General features: G+C 33.9%; 1 long non-coding RNA gene across 1 annotated transcript in view; it reads left to right on the top strand.

Annotated features, from left to right (window-relative positions):
* LOC108542097 (uncharacterized) overlaps positions 1-6,410 on the top strand; it is a 114,166-nt gene extending 107,756 nt beyond the window's left edge. The window contains exon 5 of the long non-coding RNA XR_001889165.1: positions 6,099-6,410. This is a non-coding gene — a long non-coding RNA (uncharacterized LOC108542097). The remainder of the gene's footprint in view (positions 1-6,098) is intronic.
* Positions 6,411-6,633: the final 223 nt, after the last annotated feature.

The raw sequence follows: 6,633 nt of genomic DNA, 5'->3' as shown, positions 1-6,633 counted from the left end.
TAAAATAAAATAAAATAAAATAAAGGACTTGATGGTTACATATTCTATGCAGGTAACAAAATATCACATGTACCCCGTAAATATGTAAAATATTACTTATCAAAAAAATTACAAAAAGAAATGAAAGGCACTGCAGTGGGAGCAAAATTACATGAATGAATAAAACACTGAGTGATAAGTGCCAAAAGAGAGAAATTAAGTTTCTCTAAGAGAACAACAGGTTAAGTAATTCATGTTTTTGAGAATAAAGACCAACAGCTTAGTGGCACATCAGAAAAGTCCTTAAGGAGAGAGTAACATTTGAGTCAGACTAGTTGACAGGTGAACTAGATTACAAAAGTTGGTTTAAAGAATTTCAAGGAAAATTTTGATGGGATACAGCTGTGTTGTTTATTTTCCAAATATGTGAAGTTTTTTGAAGATATTTTATCATTATCAATTTCTAATTTAATTCTATTATGGTGAGAGATCTTGAAATGTATTAAAACTTGCTTTACAGTCCAGCATATGGTCTATCTTGGTGAAAGTACATGTTCACCTGTAAATAAAGTGTAGCATGAAGTTGTTGGATGTATTGTACTGTAAAAGTCAATTAATTCATTGTGGTTCATAGTGACTTTTAGATCTTCTGAAATTTTTTTCTCAATTGTCAATTACCTAGAGAGGTGGTGTTTAAAGTCTCCCTCCACGACTGTTGATGTTTCTTTTTGTTCCTTTAGTTCTGTCAACTTTTACTTTATATATTTTGAAGCTCTTTTATTAAACACGTATACTTATGATTGTTTTGTCTTCCTTATGAATCATTTTGAAATGTCTTTTATCTATTTTAAAATATCTCTCATCTTTGATAACAATCTTTGTCATGAGGTATACTTTATCTCATATTAATATGTCCGTGGCATCCTCTTCACAATGATTCCATAGTGTATGTTTTTCACCCTTTTACTATCAACCTGTTTCTGTCTTTATATTTGAAGTACTTTTGTTACAAATGAAAGGATTGTATTCTTTTGTTACGGCTGAATAGTATTTCATTGTGTGTATATATCAAATTTTCTTTATCCACTCATCTGTTGTTGGACACCTAGATTGATTCCGTATCTTGGCTATTGTGAACAGTGCCACAATAAACATGGGGTGCAGATGACTCTTCAACACGTTGATGTCCTTTTTTGGGGGAAAATTCCTAGTAGTGGAATTGCTGGATCATATAGTAGTTCTATTTGTAGATTTTTGAGGAACCTCCATACTGTTGTCCACAGTAGCACTACTAGTTTACATCCCCAACAGCAGCCTTTATTGTGCTGGGACACTTTCCTTCTATATCCAATTTATTAAGATTTGTTATAAAGGAATACTAAATTTTGTCAAATGCTTTTTCGGCGCCTATTGATATGATCATTTGGTTTTTGTCCTTCATTCTGTTAATGTATTATGTCTATTGATATGCCTGTGCTGAATTATTCTTGTATTCCTGGGATAAATCCCATTCAATCCTGGGATATTAACTTTTTGACTGCTGTTGAATTTGGTTTGCTAGTATTTTGTTGAGGATTTGTGTATCTACATTCATCAGGAATATTTGCTTATAGTTTCCTTTTTGTGTTGTGTCCTTGTCTGGTTTTGGTATCAGTGTTACCCTGGCCCTGTAAAATCAGTTTGAAAAAATTCCCTTCACTTCAATTTTTGGGATATTCTGAGAAGAATTGGTATTAATTCCTTTTTAAAGGTTTGGTAGAATTCGGTGGTGAAGCCATTGGTCCCGAATTTTCCTTTGTTGGGAGACATTTTATTGATTTAATCTAGTGACTTGTTATTAGTCTGGTTAGGTTTTATGTTTCTTTCTGATTCAATCTTAGTGGGTTGTATTTCTCCAGAAATTCATATATTTTCTCTAGGTTTTTCAAAGTTATTGTTGTATAGTTGTTCATAATGGTCTCTAATAATCTTTTGTGTTTCTGCGGTATCTGTTGTGACATCTGCTTTATTATTTCTCATTTTATTTATTGGTCTTGGAAATGCATAAATTCATTTATTCCCTGTCACTATCCTTTTTGTTAGGTTGGCATGTTTATTACATTTATGCATAAATATCATATTTCAATGATATAGTTTTTAAGTAAGTCGTATATTTTAAAGAGATTAAGAGGAAAAGTTGTAATTAACATTTACTCATAGGTTTATTGTTTCTAGCACTCTTCATTTTTCCCCCAAATTATAATTTTCCTTCCCTTCACTTCAGACTGAGTAACTTTATTTTCCATTTGTTTGTAGTTCAGGCTGTCACTGATGAATTCTCCTAATCCCAATTTATCTTAAAATGTCTTTGTTTTTCTTTCATTCATAAAGGACTTTTTGGGGCACACAATTTTGGTTTGACAGCCTCTCCTCTACTTGCCCCAGCATTGTGGATCTAAAGTGGTATTTCTCTGTGGCTTTAGTTTGTGTTTTCCTAGTAACAAATGATGTTGAACATCTTTTTTGGTTAAATTTCTATTCCAAATGTTTTATTTTTACCCATTTTAAGTTGGGTTGTCTTACTATTGAAGTGTAAGAGTTATTGATATATTCTGGATACAAGTCTCTTCTCAGATACATAATTTGCAAATATTTCTCCCAATCTGTAGCTTTCTTTTCTTTCTTCATAGTACTTTTTAAAATGCAAAAGATTTTTTATTTTATTTTATTTTATTTTACTTTAAGTTCTGGGATACAAGTGCAGAATGTGCAGGTTTGTTACATAGGTATACCTGTACCATGGTGGTTTGCTGCACCTATCAACCCATCATCTAGGTTTTAAGCCCCGCATGCATTGAGTATTTCTCCTAATGCTCTCCTTCCCCTCTCTCCCCACATTCCAACTGGCCCTGCTGTGTGTTGTTCCCCTCCCTGTGTCCATGTGTTCTCATTGAACAATGAGAACACTCTCACTTATGAGTGAGAACATGTGATGTTTGGTTTTCTGTTCCGATGTTAGTTTCCTGAGGATGATCGCTTCCAGCTTCATCCATGTCCCTGCAAAGGACATGATCTCATTCCTTTTTATGGCTGCATAGTATTCCATGGAGTATATGTACCAAATTTTCTTTATCCAGTGTATTATTGATGGGCATTTGGGTTGGTTCCAAGTCTTTGCTATTGTAAATGGCACTGCGATAAAGATATGTGGCATGTGTCTTTATGGTAGAATGATTTATATTCCTTTGGGTGTATACCCAGTAATGAGATTGCTGGGTCAAATTGTATTTCTGGTTCTAGATCTTTGAGAAATAACCACACTGTCTTCCACTAATTTACATTCTCACAGACAGTGTAAAAGCCTTCCTATTTCTCCATAGCTTCACCAGCATCTGTTGTTTCTTGACTTTTTAATAATCACCATACTGACTGGCATGAGATGGTATCTCCATAAGATTTTGATTTGCGTTTACCTAATGATCAGTGATTTTGAGTTTTTTTATGTTTGTTGGCTGCATAAATGTCTTCCTTTGAGAAGTATCTGTTCATATCCTTTGCCCACTTTTTGATGGCATTGTTTGTTTCTTCTTGTAAATTTGTTTAAGTTCCTTGTAGATTCTGGATATTAGACCTTTGTCAGATAGGTAGATTGCAAAAATTTTTCTCCCATTCTATATGTTGTCTGTTCTCTGATCATAGTTTTTTTTTTTTGCTGTGCAGAAGATCTTTAGTTTAATTAGATCTCATTTGTCAATTTTGGTTTTGTTGCAATTGCTTTTGGCATTTTCATCATGAAGTATTTGCCAAGGCCTATGTCCTGAATGGCTCTGCCTAGGTTTTATTCTAGGGTATTTCTGGTTTTGGGTTTTATAGTTAAGTGTTTAATCCATCTTGAGTCAATTTTTGTATAAGGTGTAAGGAAGGGGTCCAGTTTCTGTTTTCTACATATGGCTAGCCAGTTTTCCCAGCACCAATTATTAAACAGGGAATCCTTTCCCCATTGCATGTTTTTGTCAGGTTTGCCAAAGATCAGATGGTTGCAGATGTGTGGTGTTATTTCTGAGGTCTCTGTTGTGTTCCGTTGATCTATGTGTCTGTTTTGGTAGTAGTACCATGCTGTTTTGCTTACTGTGGCCTTGTAATATAGTTTGAAGTCAGGTAGTGTGGTGCCTCCAGCTTTGTTCTTTTTACTTAGCATTTTCTTGGCTATACAGGCTATTTTTTGGTTCCATATGATATTTGAAGTAGTTTTTTCTAGTTCTATGAAGAATGTCAGTGGTAGCTTGATGGGGATAGCATTGAATTTACAAATTACTTTGGACAGTATTGCCATTTTCATGATGTCAATTCTTCCTATCCATGAGGATAGAATGTTTGTTTTCCATTTGTTTGTATCCTCTTTTATTTCCTTGAGCAGTGGTTTGTAGTTCTCCTTGAAGATGTCCTTCACATCCCTCATCAACTGTATTCCTATGTATTTTACTCTCTTTGTAGCAATTGTGAATGGAAGTCCATTCGTGATTTGGCTCTCTGCTTGTCTTATTGTTGCTGTTTAGGAATGCTGGTGATTTAAAAAATGCAAAAGTTTTAATGTGTGATTTAGCAATAGTTTTCTCTTATTGGTTGCAATTTGGGTGTTGTATCTAAGATATTTTGCCTAACTCTAGGTTATGAAGATTTACCCTCTTTTTTCCTAAGAGTCTGAGCTCTCATAATTAGTTATATGATCCATTTAATTTAATTTGTGTGTAATGCATTAGGTAAGGCTCTAAAATTTTTTTGTTTGCATGCATATAGACATCCAATTGTCTCAGTATAATTTGTTGAAAAGACTATCCTTTCTTCATTGAATTGCCTTGGTATATTTGTTGAAAGTCAATTGACCATAAAACTAAGGGTTTATTCCTGAACACTAAATTCTATTCCATTGGCATAGATGTTCATTCTCATGTCAATACTACACTCTTTTGATTATTTTAACTTTTTAGTAAGTCTTGAAATCAGGAACAGACTTAAAGTCCTCCAAATTTATTCTTTTTATGGTTCTTTAAAAAAAAAAAAAACAGCTTCTATTCCTCTCCTGGTATTTCCTGTTTGTTTATCATGATTGTATTTTTCTTTATGTTCTTGAGCATAATTATATTAGCTGCTTTAAAATTCTTGTCTGCTAATTCCAGCATCTCCATGTTGGTCTACATGATTTCCTTTCCTCTTGTGTATAAGTCCCATTTTCTGTTTCTTTGTATGTTAGCTAATTTTGAACTATAGTCTGGACTTTGTGCATGCTATATTGTAGAGACTCTGGATCCTGTTATTATTGTTCAGTTTCAAAGATTGTCTTGCAGTAAGTGGAGAAATAATGATGAAATTAGATAATCACTTCTTAAAATTCCTAATAAGTAATTGATTTAGGTGCCAATCACCAATGGATGATATATCAATTGAAACTGGATAGTTGCTTGTGTATAGCTATTTAAAAACATACAATAGATTGTTGTTAATTATAATCACTCTATAGCTTTATAGAGGACTAAAACTTATTCCTTCTATCTGGCTGTGCTTTGCCTCCGTTAACCAAACTTTGGCTATCTTCTCCTCCTAAAATAAAGTTTTAAAGCAAAACAATCAATAACATGAAATTTGCATAGAGAAGATTACATGATATTAGAGTTTTTAAAAATGTTATCATGTATGATAGTGTTCATTTTTTATAGAGAAAGGTGCTTTTTTAAGGAGATGAAGAATGTAGAAGTGAAATGTCGTAATTCCTATAACCTACTTTCAAGTTTTAGGTTCAGGAAAACAGAGATTAGATATCTACATAAATAAATCATACGTGATAATGAGAACATATGCTGAATCTAGGTGATAAGTACATAGGTGCTCATCATATTATTTCAATTTTACTGTATGTTTGAAAATTTTCATAATAAAATATCAACAAAAACATCTCTTTCAGCATTTTCCCATCCAACAGCTATCAGGCTTCTGGGTAAGAACTGATCCCAACACACTTTTGCTATTCTGTCTCCTACCAGGGCTTTGTCATTTATTTTCCCCTGGAAAGAATGCAAGACGATTTCTAGGCCAGTAGCTGCCTCTGTCATTCATACCTGAGAAGTAATTCTTTCTTTATTCAGGTATAACATTGGACAAAAGAAAAACAACTGAGACCAGAGGAAAGAAGTTTCTGCTGTCTCCGAGGTCTTCCTTAAGAGTGAATGATGAACTGACCTTATTTCTCAGATCTGGATGTAAACATGCCATCTTTCTACCTGCTGCATCTGTGACCTCACCATGCCCAGCATAAGCTTATGCTGACCCCAGAGTGTGGCAGTATTATTCCAACTCAGTGGTTTGAGAAGAGCTTCCTTTGAGGGTATTCTATCAATGATTCCATCTTTCCACTACCCAGGAAGGTCCTTCTCCACCCCAACCTCTTCATTCCTGAAATAAAAGCCATTGAATAGTTCAATCAGCTTCATTAGTTGGCTAGTGTCAAGGGCCATTACAATCTCTGCTGTGATTTGATGATATCTCTTCACTTTGTTATTTTTCAGCTCCTAATTGCCCCCTATACTTTTGACATCTCCATTGGACTGATGTTAATGTCAAGTTGTTCTGATTTATGTGCTTCATTGAAATCTGGTACTGAGGCAGCAGATACATGAATTG

This window comes from Rhinopithecus bieti, unplaced genomic scaffold (genome assembly GCF_001698545.2).
Source record: "Rhinopithecus bieti isolate Rb0 unplaced genomic scaffold, ASM169854v2 scaffold_1583, whole genome shotgun sequence".
Lineage (NCBI taxonomy): Eukaryota > Metazoa > Chordata > Mammalia > Primates > Cercopithecidae > Rhinopithecus > Rhinopithecus bieti.
Note: the sequence above shows the minus strand (reverse complement) of the source record. Positions and strands in the feature narration are given on the sequence as shown.